Genomic DNA, 15,419 nt, shown 5'->3' with positions numbered 1-15,419 from the left:
TATAGCTCCCATAGGGGGCTATAACACTGCACACACTGATCTTTTACATTGATCAGTGGTTTCTGATAAGAAACCACTGATCGATGATTCTGCCGCTTGACTGCTCATGCCTCAGTCACTGAGCAGTCATTCGGCGATCGGACAGCGAGGAGGCAGGTAGGGATCCTCCAGCTGTCATGTAAGCTGTTTGGGATGCCGCGATTTCGCCGCGGCGACCCCGAACAGCTCCCTGAGCCAACTGGCATGGTTTTACTTTCACTTTAGACCTTAGTCTAAAGGGTTAATTGCGTGCGGCACCGCGATCAATACCGCGCTATTAGCCACGGGTCCCGGCCGTTGGTAGAGGCCGGGCCCGACCCGCTATGAAGCGTTATAGATTGGGAGCGGACTCATGACGTACGCGTACGTCATTGGTCCTTAAGAGGTTAAGGCCAAAATGGGCCTGGTCCTTAAGGGGTTAAAGTCCCATACAAGTCTATGGGAAATATATGTTACTGCATAACTTCCAAACTGCTTGAGATATTTCGATAATACTTTGTCACATGTTACTTATATGTCTGCTTAAAATATAAGATAGTTAATTTAACCATTAACTACCCCCATTTGTGAGGGTCGGGGTTTTCGTTTGAAGTCCCATGCAAATCAATGGGAAATGTATGTTCCACATAACTTCCGTATGGCTGGAGATATTTCAATACCTGGTACACATATTACGGGTCGGAATAGGAGGTTGGGATAGGAGGTTGAGATATAAGGATGGGATATGAGGATGGGATAGGAGGTCGGGATAGGAGGTCGGGATAGGAGGATGGTATACGAGAATGGGATAGGAGGTAGGGATAGGAGGTCAAGATAGGAGGACGGGATAGGAGGTCGCGATAGGTGGTCGGAATAAGAGGTCGAGATAGGAGGGCGGGATAGGAGGTCGCGATAGGAGGTTGAGATAGGAGGTCGAGATAGGAGGACGTGATAGGAGGACAGGATAGGATGATGGGATAGAAGGTCGGGATAGGAGGACGGGATAGGAGATCGGGATAGAAGGTTGGGATAGGAGGTCGAGATAGGAGGACGGGATAGGAGGACGGGATAGGAAGTTGGGATAGGAGGTCGAGATAGAAGGACGGGATAGGAGGATGGGATAGGAAGTCAGAATAGGAGGTCGAGATAGGAGGACCAGATAGGAAGACAGGATAGAAGGACAGATAGGAGGTCGGGATAGGAGGTCGGGATATGAGGACGAGATATGGGGTTGGCATATGACAACAATCTATGAGGAAGGGATATGAAGTCAAAAGCTTCCTCTGCTGATTTTCCTCCACATCAAGCTAGTAACAAATACAATACTCAAAAAGATCGACCCACCATGCAGATATCTGTAGGGCATGTCTCTCCAGTTTCCTGACCGGGTCAAATATTAATGCAAGATAAATACTGTTGGCTGCTGTAAGGAAGAAGATAATTTATTTTCAAAATGTGAACATTGACATCTCTTCTTGGAACTGTTCAGTTTTGGTGATGTCACCTTAGCACATACAAGTGACATGTTTAAATGGCGACATTATTGATATTAGTGTATAAGCAAACACGCAGAACGGAGACCACCAACTTCTCCTGGGTGTTTTATCAATACTTAAAGGGGTTATCCAGGAAAAAAAAAAATTTTATATATCAACTGGCTCCAGAAAGTTAAACAGATTTGTAAATTAATTCTATTAAAACATTGTATTCCTTTCAGTAGTTATGAGCTTCTGAAGTTAAGGTTGTTCTTTTCTGTCTAAGTGCTCTCTGATGACACGTGTCTCGGGAACCGCCCAGTTTAGAAGCAAATCCCCATAGCAAACCTCTTCTAAACTGGGCGGTTCCCGAGACATGTGTCATCAGAGAGCACTTAGACAGAAAAGAACAACCTTAACTTCAGAAGCTCATAAGTACTGAAAGGATTAAGATTTTTTAATAGAAGTAATTTACAAATCTGTTTAACTTTCTGGAGCCAGTTGATATAAAAAAAAAAGTTTTTCCCTGGAATACCCCTTTAAAATTGTGAAATGAACCAAAACAATGACATCATCTGTTCTATTCAGGTGGTTTGCTTTGCCAACTTTAATTGGAGACAATATTTAAAGCCATGTGGGAATATTTATTATAACCTGTGCAGTGTAAATGCTGAGCAGTGACCCATAACAACCAATCAGATTGCTTCTTTTCATTTTTTGTAGAATTTTTTTTTAATAATCAAAGAAGCAATCTGACTGATTGCTATTGGCAACTGGTCAACTTTTCTTTTGCAAAGGTTTTGATAAATCTCCCCAAGTTTGTGTGAAAACATACAGATATAGCTCTGCCTAAAATTTGTTAATGTTAATTTAAATTCCATTTTAAGATTACTTTTATTTATGCATATTGATTGTCTTGCAGTGTGTTGTTTCTGTTTACTAATTACACTGTGGATCAAATCACCTGCAGCCTGGAGCAATAATCTGCTCATTTCCTTTTTATCTTATTATTTGTTTTACAGTCATGGCCGTAAATGTTGGCACCCCTGAAATTTTTCTTGAGCATGAAGCATTTCTCACATAAAGGATTGCAATAACACATGATTTGCTATACACATGTTTATTCCCTTTGTGTGTACAGTGACCCCCCGACTTATGATGGCCCCGACATATGATCATTTCAACATATGATGGCCTCTCAGAGCCCATCGTATGTTGAAGGCAGCATCGACATATGATGCTGCTGTGTGTCGGGGCCATCGTACAAACAGCTATCTGAGAGCCCTGACAACTGACAGATAGTTGTTTAATGTGCCCCGTTCTGCTTCCTGTTACTCACATGCTGTCCTGCTAACTCACGCAGGCTTCCACTGTGAGCTCCGTGTAAGCCCCGCCCCCCCAGTGCAGCCATAGCCAATAGCCTGCAGCATCTTGCTGCAGGCATCCAATGAGCTGCTGGCTGCCCTCCCCTTCCTTTCCTATAGAGCTGTAGTCGGCAGGATCGTAATGGAGGACATTCTGTCCCCCCTGAAGGTATTTAAAGAGCTGTACAGTACTGTATGCGATGTCACACATCACATACAATACATATACACACTATACACCCCATACATCGATGCTTCCCTATCAGTGTGCCTCCAGCTGTTGCAAAACTCCCAGCATGCCCAGACAGTCAATGGCTGTACATGCATGCTGGGAGTTGTAGTTGTGCAACAGCTGGAGGCACCCTGGTTTGTTAAACACTCCCCATACACTCCACATACAATGGTCATCCCAGAACCAATTAGCAGTTTCCCATAGAGATATGTATTCAACATACAATGGTTCCGAGGCCCCAGAACCAATTACCATTTTTACATAGACATATGTACTCGACATATGATGGTTTCAACATATGATGGTTCTCCTGGAACCAATTAATATCTTATGTTGAGGGACCACTGTATTGGAACTAAACCAAAAAAAGGGAGTAAAAAAAGCTAATTGGACATACTGTCACACCAAACTCCAAAAATGGGCTGGACAAAATTATTGGCACCCTTAACTTAAAATTTAATTGCACAACCTTTGGAAAAAATAACTGAAATCAGTCGTTTCCTATAACCATCAATAAGCTTCTTACACCTCTCAGCCGGAATGTTGGACCACTCTTCCTTTGCAAATTTTAGCAATTAGCAATTGTAACATCTCTGCAGGTATTCAATGGTATTTAGATCTGGACTCATTACTGCCACTTCATAACTCTCCAGCGGTTTGTTGCCATCCATTTCTGGGTGCTTTTTGACTTATGTTTGGGGTCATTGTCCTGCTGAAAGACCCAAGATCTCAGACACAAACCCAGCTTTCTGACACTGGGCTGTACAGTGCGACCCAAAATCCATTGTTAATCCTTGCACACATTCAAGGCACCGAGTGCCAGAGGCAGCAAAACAACCCCAAAACATCATTGACCTCCACCATATTTCACTGTACGTACTGTTATTTTCTTTGCAGGCCTTATTCTGTTTTCAGTAAACAGTAGAATGATGGTCTTTTCCAAAAAGCTCTATCTTGGTCTCATCTGTCCACAAGACTTTTTCCCAGAAGGATTTTGGCTTACTTGAGTTTATTTTTGCAAAATGTAGTCTTGCATTTTTATATCTCTGTGTCAGCAGTGGGGTCCTCCTGTGTCTCCTGCCATAGTGTTTCATTTCATTTAAATGTCGACGGATAGTTTGCGCTGACACTGATGCTCCCTGATCCTGCAGGACAGCTTGAATATCTTTGGAACTTGTTTGGGGCTGCTTATCCACCATCCGGACTATCCTGCGTTTACACCTTTCATCAATTTTTCTCTTCCGTCCACACACAGGGAGATTAGCTTGATAATGTTGCGCACTGTGGACAAAGGCAAATGTAGATCTCTGGAGATGGACTTGTAACCTTGAGATTGTTGATATTTTTGCACAATTTAATTCTCAAGTCATCAGACAGTTCTTTTCTCTTTCTGTTGTCCATGCTTAATGTGGCACACACAGACACACAATGTAAAGATTAAGTGAACTTCTCTCCTTTTTATCTGCTTTCAAGTATGATTTTCATATTGTCCACACCTGTTACTTGCCCCCAGGTGAGTTTAAAGGAGCATCACTTGCTTGAAACAATCATATTTTTCCACAATTTTTAAAGGGTGCCAATAATTTTGTCCAGCCCATTTTTGGAGTTTGGTGTGACATTATGTCCAATTTGCTTTTTTTCCTCCCTTTTTTTGGTTTAGTTCCAATACACACAAAGGGAATAAATGTGTATTGCAAAACATGTGTCACTGCAATCCTTTTCTGTGAGAAATACTTCATTTTCTAGAACAATTTCAGGGGTGCTCACATTTACAGCCATGAGTGTATATGACAATCTTCTCTTGTTCATACTGAATGTCACTTGTATGCACTTAATGAAGTGTGCTTTTCTACTCCTCATTAGGCTACAGCATTGTCAATAAAACAGTCGATAAAACTGGTTGATGGTATTGAGACTTGGAAAGGTAGTCTACACTACTGCCATAAGGCAGAGGATACCTTTGTCACACATGGTGACCAGGCTGCATGCAGATCAATACCAACCTCTGAATTAAACCTAAGTCATCAATCAGACTGCAAGAAAGGACAGTGCAGGTCACAGTCGGATGGATAATCTCAATTCTCAGCTGAGCTTTTACCCTGTCTGCCCTGAAAGCTGCACTTATCCAGGAAAGTGGTTCTGCATCCGATTTGAGGCCAGACAGAGAGCAAATAATACCAACTTTCTGGGGGTAACCAGCAGATGTACAGTGATTACTGAAATCAGGTATTTGACATTAGTCTCCTAATAGACCTAGAACCATTTTAAAACACTTCTTAAAGAAAATTACTGACATAGCAATTTCATATACTATATAAATTATATTGTATTATACTAAATCCCACCCCCGGGTAGGGGTTAAAAGCACCTTCACCAGCATACATTTAGATTTGCAAACTTCTGCTTTTGAACCATGCAGTATGTGTTTGATAAGCAACAAGTGCCCACAAGGTGTGCCGATCACTTCAAGTGCCCAGCATTTCTGTCCCCTATTCGCTGCTTACCTCCGCCTTCTGCATTTGATTGACTGAGCCTCTGTACATGTGTGCTTTTAAGGATGGAATAGCTGATTACTTGTGACTGCCCCCACCCTGAGGGCACTTGTGGCTCATGTTTATATATAAAAAAAAAATATCACATGGAATTTGTTGAGTCGGTGCTTATTGTGATGTAGATTTTGATGTGCCTTTTCAGATAGTCTAGCTTTAAAGCTCTTATTTTTTTCAATGTGAGATTTCAAATATAGAACTGGCATGCTACTTCTTTTTTTAGTGATTTTTTTTATATATAATCAGCATTTCTTTAACATTATCCATTGAAATAAATTTTGGTGTGTATTTTGGTGCAGTATTTGCCTATGTGAACATAGAGTGGGGCAAAACAGTATTTAGTAAGCCACCAATTGTGCAAGTTCTCCCACTTAAAAAGTTGAGAGAGGCCTGTAATTTTCATCATAGGTATACCTCAACTATGAGAGACATAATGAGAAAAAAAATCCATAAAATCATATTGTCTGATTTTTAAAGAATTTATTTGCAAATTATGGTGGAAAATAAGTATTTGGTCACCTACAAACATGCAAGATTTCTGGCTCTCACAGACCTGCACCTTCTTCTTTAAAGAAAAACTGTCAGCTTTCTCCCCCCGCACTAACCAGCGGTACTGGCTGGTAGTGCCGGGGACGCTGATCAGTTTGATGCTTACCTTGCCCGCATACGCCGCACTGTTTGGATGTAATCTTCTATTTTCGGTATATGCTTAGTCAGTGCCCCCTGCCGCAGCACCGCCCAGCTCATCAATATTCCTCCCCTCCCTCCGCCTCTCCCTCTTCTCCCCACCCTGTAATGAAGGGGAGGAATATTGATGACCTGGGCGGCACTGCGGCAGGCGGCATTGACATCATAGTGCCAGTTAGCCCTGCCGGTGCCAGTTGGCACCTCATTAGCATATACAGAAAATAGAAGATTATGGCCGAACGGCGCGGCAGATCGGGGCACGGTAAGCATCAAACTGATCAGCGTGACAGTTTTCCTTCAAGAGTCTCCTCTGTCCTCCACTCGTCACCTGTATTAATGGCACCTGTTTCTGTTTGAACTTGTTATCAGTATAAAAGAAACTTGTCCACAACCTCAAACAGTCACACTCCAAACTCCACTATGGCCAAGACCAAAGAGCTGTTGAAGGACACCAGAAACAAAATTGTATAATTGTTTTTCTGCTAAGGAACCAGGACAACTGATCCATGTAAAGGAAAGAATGAATGGGGCCATGTATCGTGAGATTTTGAGTGAAAACCTCCTTCCATCAGCAAGGGCATTGAAGATGAAACGTGGTTGGGTCTTTCAGCATGACCGGGCAATGAAGGAGTGGTTTCATAAGAAATTTTATAGAATGCTATGTCTATGACTAAATTACACTTGCAGATATTAATAGATTGATAATTTGAGTACCCGTTACTCTAACTTATAGAGACAAGGTAAAAACTTAAAGCTACATATATATGGGATTCTTATCATATTCTGACAGTTTTGCTTGGATATTTTGTGTTATTCCACACTCTTGCTGACGCAATAATTTTTTTTTTCTTTCTATAACTCTTTGTTTCTTGTTAAAATTAATGTTTTATTGAAAAAAAATATGATAAATAAACAGTAAAAAAAAAAAGAAGCATTTCAAGGTCTTGTAGTGGCCTAGCCAGTCTGCAGTTCTCAATCCCATAGAAAACCTTTGGAGGGAGTCTAAAGTCCATGTTGCCCAGCGCCAGCCCCAAAACAGCACTGCTCTAGAGGAGATCTGCATGGAGGAATGGGCCAAAATACCAGCAACAGTGTGTGAAAACCTTGTGAAGACTTACAGAAAACGTTTGACCTCTGTCATTGCCAACAATGGGTATATAACAAAGTATTGAAATTAACTTTTGTTATTGACCAAATAATTATTTTCCACCATAATTTGCTAATAAATTCTTTAACCCCTTAAGGACCACGGGCGTACGGGTACAACCTAACGTACTGGTACTTTAGGACCAAGGGCGTACCTGAAATCACCTCCTGCTGTGCTTAGCAACAACTCTCAGCATGCACAGCCAAAGGGCATCCTGGGAGTTGTAGTTTTGCAACAGCTGGCATTCCAACTACAACTCCCAACATGCCCTTTGGTAGTCTGTGCATGCTGGGGGTTGTAGTTATGCAACATCTTGAGGCACATTTGTTCTATGAAAAAGTGTGCATCCAGTTGTTGCATAACTACAACTTCCAGCATGCATGGACAGCCAAAGGGCATGCTGGGAGTTGTAGCAGTGTGCTTCCAGCTGTTGCAAAACTACAACTTTCAACATGCCCTTCGGCTGTTTATGCATGCTGAAAGTTGCAGTTTTGCAACAGCGGAAGGCACACTGGTTGTGAAACAGAATTTGTGTCCTAACTCAGTGTTTTGCAACCAGTGTGCCTCCAGCTGTTGCAAAAGTACAACTCCCAGCATGCACGAAGAGACCATACATGCTGGGAGTTCTAGTTTTGCAACAGCTGGAGGCACACTGGTTGCGAAACACCAATGTGCCTCCAGCTACGGTCTGTCAGAGCATGCTGGCAGTTGTAGTTTTGCAACAGCTGAAGATTTGGCAACCCCCCCAATATGTAAACCCCTGCCGGTGTGAATATACCCTAAAAACACTACATTACACTACACAAAATTAAAAGTAAAACACTACATATACACAGTCATTCCCCCCCCCCCCCCCCCCCAATAAAAATAAAAAACGTCTTGTGCGGCACTGTTTCCGAAACGGAGCCTCCAGCTGTTGCAAAACAACAACTCCCAGTATTGCCGGACAGCCACTGACTGTCAAGGCATGCTGGGAGTTTTGAAAAAGCTGGAGACACCCTGTTTGGGAAACACTGCCGTTGGGTATTTTTGGTGGCGGATGCAAATCCCCAATTTAGGACTCAAATGCGCATGGCGCTCTCTCGCTTTGGAGCCCTGTCGTATTTCAAGTCAACAGTTTAGTGCCACATATGGGATATTTCCGTACTGGGGAGAAATTGCGTTACAAATTTTGGGGGCTTTTTCTCCTTTTACCCCTTTTGAAAAGCTTAAGTTGGGGTCTACACCAGCATGTTAGTGTATTTTTTTTAAAAATGTTTTACATAAAATGTGTAACGCAATTTCTCCTGAGTAAAGAAATACCCCATATGTGGACACAAAGTGCTCTGCAGGCGCACAACATGGCTCAGAAGTGAGAGCGCACCATGTACATTTGAGGTCTAAATTTGTGATTTGCACAGGGGTGGCTGATTTTACAGTGGTTCTGACATAAATGCAAAACAATAAATACCCACATGTGACCCCATTTTGGAAACGACACCCCTCACGGAATGTAACAAGGGGTATAGTGTTTGATAAATTTTCGTCAAAGTTGGATGTGAAAATGAAAAAAAAAAAGTTTATCACTAAAATGCTAACGCTACCCTGTTTTCCCCCAAAAATTTGTAGCCCCATATGTGGATATAAAGTGCTCTGCGGGCGAACTACAATGCTCAGAAAAGAAGGAGCTTTTGGAGAGAGAATGCACAGCCCACTGTTCCAAAGATCTGTCAAAAGCCAGTGGGGTTTAAATGCTCACTGCACCCCTTATTAAATTCTGTAAGGGGTGTAGTTTCCAAAATGGGGTCACATGTGGGGGGGGGGGGCACTGTTCTGGCACCACGGGGGCTTTGTAAACGCACATGGCCCCCGACTTCTATTCCAACCAAATTCTCTCTCCAAAAGCTCAATGGCACGCCTTCTCTTCTGAGCATTGTAGTTTGCCTGCAGAGCACTTTACATCCACATATGGGGTATTTCCATACAAGAAATGGGGTTACAAATTTGGGGGGGCATTTTCTCCTATTACCCCTTGTAAAAATGTAAAATTTGGGGAAAAACCAGCATTTTAGTGAGAAAAAAATTCATTTACACATTCGACTTTAAAGAAAAGTCATCAAACACATGTGGGTAGTTAAAAGGGTACTCCCATGGAAACCTTTTTTTTTTTTTTTTTTTTAATCAACCGGTGCCAGAAAGTTAAACAGATTTGTAAATTCTATTAAAAAATCTTAATCCTTCCAGTACTTATTAGCTGCTGAATACTACAGAGGAAATGGTTTTCTTTTTGGAACTCAGAGCTCTCTGCTGACATCATGACCACAGTGTTCTCTGCTGACATCTCTGTCCATTTTAGGGACTGTCCAGAGCAGCATATATTTGCTATGGGGATTTTCTCCTACTCTGGACAGTTCTTAAAATGGACAGAGATGTCAGCAGAGAGCACTGTGGTCATGATGTCAGCAGAGAGCTCTGTGTTCCAAAAATAAAATAATTTCCTCTGTAGTATTCAGCAGCTAATAAGTACTGGAAGGATTAAGATTTTTTTTTTATAGAAGTTATTTACAAATCTGGAAAAATAACTTCGTCCAGCACCAAGGTATGGGTTTAAAAGGCTTGTCTTTATTAAATCCACAGCAGGTCACATACAGAAAAGATGGTCTAAGTTGCCGAGGGTGGTGCCGGCAGTCCGTTGCACAGGTGTGAGGGATATCCAGCGCTGGTGTGAGCGGTATCCAGATTTCCTTTGTCCTAATCTACAAATCTGTTTAACTTTCTAGCACCAGTGGATTTAAAAAAAAGTTTTCCACGGGAGTACCCCTTTAAGGCTCCCTGTTACATTCCTTGAGGGTGTAGTTTCCAAAATAGTATGCCATCTGTTTTTTTTTTGTTTTTTTTGTTTGGTTTTTTTGCTGTTCTGGCACTATAGGGACTTCCTAAATGGGACATGCCCCACAAAAACCATTTCAGCAAAATTTGCTTTCCAAAAGCCAAATGTGACTCCTCTTCTGAGCATTGTAGTGCACCCGAAGTGCACTTGACGTCCACACATGGGGTATTTCCATACTCACAAGAGATGGGATTACAAATTTTGGGTGGCATTTTCTCCTATTACCCTTTGTAAAAATGTAAAATTTGGGGGGAAACCAGCTTTTTTGTGAAAGAAAAAATTCATTTACACATCCAACTTATTTTAATTTTTATTTTTTTTACTGTAAATTTTTATACATTTTTGTTACAATGACAAGGAAAACAAGGCACAATGTCAGTGGAGGGTAGAACATACTCCACTGACACCAAACAAAGAAATAATGTGAATGTACACTATCCAATAGCCCAGTCCAACACGTAGAAAAGGAAGTAGATAGGAGAAAGAAAAAGAAAAGAAAAAACGGGAAGAAAATGAAGGAGGGAAACAAGAAAAGGAGATGAAGTCAAGTATCACGGGGGCTGCCTGTCAAGGAAACTGTCCCAAGGGTCCCAGATAGAAAAGTATACTGGAATGGAGTTATTCAGGGATGCAGTGAGATACTCTATATAGCGGATCTCATGAATCCTGGCAATAAGGTCATGCTCTGAGGGGGGGGGGGGGGGGGGAGGGAGTGTCTTCTTCCAGTACTTGGCAATAAGGGTCTTGGCCGCTAGTACTATATGGAGGAAAAGTTTAAACGGCTTCTTGGCCAGGGCCCTATGGGAGAGATGCAAAGAACAAGTGCCATCCAGGCACAAAAAAGCTGGTATACCCCTAATGATAAGACGTAACTTTTATAAGATATGTCCTAAAATGACTTAAATGTAAATACTCCTATATTGTGACGGTTCAGAAAATCAGTAATGATAGCAGTGTGAAAATGAATTGGAAAATATTTAACCCCTTCACGACGAGCGACGTACATGTACGGCGCCGCGAAGTGTCACTTGGCCCGCGGCGACGTACATGTACGTCGCGGGGCTTCGGGAGCACCGCGTCACCGGTAGCGGTGATCGGACCGGGATGACTGCTGTTATCTAACAGCAGGCATCCCGGCACATCGCCGAGGGGGGGTCCTGAGACCCCCCCCATAATTGCGATGCGCGCAAATCGCAGGTCAATTCAGACCTGCGATCTGCGCGATTCCGGGTCATACGGGTCACTGGTGACCCGGAAAATAAGAGGGATCGGGGGTGTCCGAGACACCCTCGATCCCCCTAAAGGGATGGGAGTTTGGTGGCAGGGGTGCCACCCCTCCTATCCCTGCTATTGGTCGGCCGAGCGACCGACCGATAGCAGACCGGGGGAGGGGAGGTTAAAGTTCGGTTCCCCCGCTTTGCCCACCTATCTGTGTCCGGGCAAAACTGGGGAACCGTCCAGGGAAGGTCGGAGCCGAAGGTCCCTACCTGGATCCCGGAGCAGTTTGCTGTCTGGGCATGCTGCGAGTTGTAGTTTTGCAACATCTGGAGGGCCACAGTTTTGAGACCACTGGACAGTGATTTACAACTTGAACCCCTCTAAATCTTGCAAAACTACAACTCTCAGCATTCAGGAACAGCATAAGGCTGTCTTGGCATGTCTTGGGAGTTGTACTTGCGTGCCTCCAGCCATTGCATAACTACATCTCCCAGCATGCCCTTCCACAATCAGTACATGCTGGGAGTTGTAGTTTTGCAACAGCTGGAGGCACACTGGTTGGAAAATACTGAGTTAGGTGATAGAACTCCCATAGAACTCCCAGCATGCATGGTCTGTCAGTGCATGCTGGGAGTTGTAGTTTTTACCCCCCCTCCCGTGTGAATGTACAGGCTACATTCACACTGGCGGCAGATTACAGCGAGTTCCCAGCTACAAATTTGAGCTGCGGGAAATTTTTCGCCGCAGTTCGAAACTCCTAGCGGGAGACTCAGTGTAATCAGTGTGAATGTAACCTAAAAACACTACACTACACTAACATAAAATAAAGAGTAAAACACTACATATACACACGTACACTGCCCCCCCCCCCACCACCCCCCTTCCCCAATAAAAATGAAAAGCGTATTGTATGGCAGTGTTTCTAAGATGGAGCCTCCAGCTGTTGCAAAACAAAAACTCCCAGCATTTCTGGACAGCAATTGACTGTCCAAGCATGCTGGGAGTTTAGCAACAGCTGGAGGCACCCTGTTTGGGAATCACTGGCATAGAATACCCCTATGTCCACCCCTATGCAAATGTGCATGGCGCTCTCACTTTGGAGCCCTGTCGTATTTCAAGGCAACATAATAGGGTCACATATGGGGTATCGCCGTACTCGGGAGAAATTGCCTAACAAATTTTGGGGGGCTTTTTCTCCTTTTACCCCTTATGAAAAGGAACAGTTGGGGTCTACACCAGCATGTTAGTGTAAAAAAATTATTTTTACACTAACATGCTGGTGTTGCCCTATACTTTTCATTTTCACAAGAGGTAAAAGGGAAAAACGCCCCCCAAAATTTGTAATGCAATTTCTCCCGAGTACGGAGATACCCCATAAGTGGGCGCAAAGTGCTCTGGGGGCGCACAACAAGGCCCAGAAGGGAGAGTGCACCATGTACATTTGAGGTGATTTGCACAGGGGTGGCTGATTGTTACATCGGTTCTGACAAACGCAAAAAAAAAACACACCCACATGTGACCCCATTTTGGAAACTACACCCCTCACGGAATGTAATAAGGGGTGCAGCGAGAATTTACACCCCACAGGTGTCTGACGGATCTTTGGAACAGTGGTCCGTGAAAATGAAAAATTTTGCACAGCCCGCTGTTCCAAAGATCTGTCAGACACCAGTGGGGGGGGGGGGGTAAATGCTCACTGTACCCCTCATTATATTCTGCGAGGGGTCTAGTTTCCAAAATGGTATGCCAGGTGGGGGTTATTTTGCTGTTCTGGCACCATAGGGGCTTCCTAAATGCGACATGCCCCCGAGCAAAATTTGCTCTCAAAAAGCCAAATATGATGCCTTCTCTTCTGAGCATTGTAGTTCGCCCGCAGTGCACTTCAGGTCCACTTATGGGGTACCTCCATACTCAGAAGAGATGGGGTTACAAATTTTGGAGGGTCTTTTCTGCTATTAACCCTTTAAAAAATGTGAAATTTGGGGGAAAACCAACATTTTAGTGAAAAAATTATTATTATTTTTTTACATATGCAAAAGTCGTGAAACACCTGTGGGGTATTAAGGCTCACTTTATTCCTGATTATGTTCCTCAAGGGGTCTAGTTTCCAAAATGGTATGCCATGTGTTTTTTTTTTTGCTGTTCTGGCACCATAGGGGCTTCCTAAATGCGACATGCCCCCCAAAAACAATTTCAGAAAAACGTACTCTCTAAAATCCCCTTGTCGCTCCTTCGCTTCTGAGCCCTCTACTGCGCCCGCTGAACACTTTACATAGACATATGAGGTGTGTCCTTACTCGAGAGAAATTGGGCTACAAATATAAGTATACATTTTCTCCTTTTACCCCTTGTAAAAATTCAAAAATTGGGTCTACAAGAACATGCGAGTGTAAAAAAATGAAGATTTTGAATTTTCTCCTTCACTTTGCTGCTTTTCCTGTGAAACACCTAAAGGGTTAAAACATTTACTGAATGTCATTTTGAATACTTTGGGGGTGCAGTTTTTATAATGGGGTCATTTATGGAGTATTTCTAATATGAAGACCCTTCAAATCCACTTCAAACCTGAACTGGTCCCTGAAAAATTGCGAGTTTGAAAATTTTCTGAAAAATTGGAAAATTGCTACTGAACTTTGAAGCCCTCTGGTGTCTTCCAAAAGTAAAAACTCGTTAATTTTATGATGCAATCATAAAGTAGACATATTGTATATGTGAATCTAAAAAAAAATTATTTGGAATATCCATTTTCCTAACAAGCAGAGAGCTTCAAAGTTAGAAAAATGCAAAATTTTAAATTTTTTCCTCAAATTTTGGGATTTTTCCCCAAGAAAGGATGCAAGTTTCCACAAAAAATTACCACTATGTTAAAGTAGAATATGTCACGAAAAAACAATCTCAGAATCAGAATGATAACTAAAAGCATTCCAGAGTTATTAATGTTTAAAGTGACAGTGGTCAGATTTGCAAAAAAGGGCTTCGTCCTAGAGGTGAAAATGGGCTCCGTCCTTAAGGGGTTAAATCCAATGCTGAGGCTAATGCCCCATCACTGTGAAAAAATGGATAGTGTTGTATATACTATTTGCCTAAGGCTGCAGTCCATTAGGCACTTCACGTGACAACAAATATTTTTTAAAAACAGACACTGCCACCTAACTAGTTTCACTCATATACATGAGCTTCCTTAGAGGTGCAGGCTAGTGACTGTCAAAAATGCTTTTAAGTCCTCTGTTGATGACATCACACACTTGACCTGATGGCAGTATAACCAATCAATACTTCCATATCCAATGGACAGTACATGTTGCCAATCAAGTCCAAGAACGTCATTCCCCACATACCAATCATACATTGTGTATATCATGTTGATATGGCAACACCTATCCCAGGGTGCCACATCAATTCATTAACTCCACCCACTACGATTTAGCAGCCAGTAGTATCACTCTAAATCCAACCAATCGCCTTACCTATTGTTTGAGCCAGTCACAATCCCCAGTATATCTATTATGAGGCAATTAGTTCCGGGTCCATATCCCCGTCACTTCGTGGTCTGTGCGCAATCGCACAAACTTGTAAACACCGTCCAACGTGGTGTCATTTATGCGCATGCGCAGCAACATAGCCTCAAAAGCAAGCCTGCCTAGAAGCCTTCTGCGCCTGCATTAACACTTAGTTACATCTCTGCATTCTCTAATTGTATGCGCGTGCGCCAGCCCTTAGACTCAGCGCCGCTTAGCTGTATTCTATATAGGGAGTGACTGATATTCCATATGCTCATAGTTCTGTAAAGGGGTCAAAATTAAAATCATATGAGCCTTTGTATATATGAAGAAATAAACTAGCCTATGCCCTAAAATCCA

At 42.7% G+C, this 15,419-nt stretch overlaps 2 long non-coding RNA genes across 2 annotated transcripts in view; one reads left to right on the top strand and one right to left on the bottom strand.

Moving 5' to 3' along the window:
• LOC130296341 (uncharacterized) overlaps window positions 1-5,837 on the top strand; it is a 61,047-nt gene extending 55,210 nt beyond the window's left edge. The window contains exon 4 of the long non-coding RNA XR_008849180.1: window positions 4,953-5,837. This is a non-coding gene — a long non-coding RNA (uncharacterized LOC130296341). The remainder of the gene's footprint in view (window positions 1-4,952) is intronic.
• Window positions 1-15,419, bottom strand: part of LOC130296342 (uncharacterized) — a 69,305-nt gene that overhangs the window by 35,906 nt on the left and 17,980 nt on the right. The window contains exon 2 of the long non-coding RNA XR_008849181.1: window positions 1,363-1,441. This is a non-coding gene — a long non-coding RNA (uncharacterized LOC130296342). The remainder of the gene's footprint in view (window positions 1-1,362; window positions 1,442-15,419) is intronic.

Source organism: Hyla sarda, chromosome 12 (assembly GCF_029499605.1).
Source record: "Hyla sarda isolate aHylSar1 chromosome 12, aHylSar1.hap1, whole genome shotgun sequence".
In the NCBI taxonomy this organism is placed as follows: Eukaryota; Metazoa; Chordata; class Amphibia; order Anura; family Hylidae; genus Hyla; species Hyla sarda.
The sequence above is the reverse complement of the archived record's forward strand: the minus strand, read 5'-3'. Positions and strand labels throughout refer to the sequence as shown.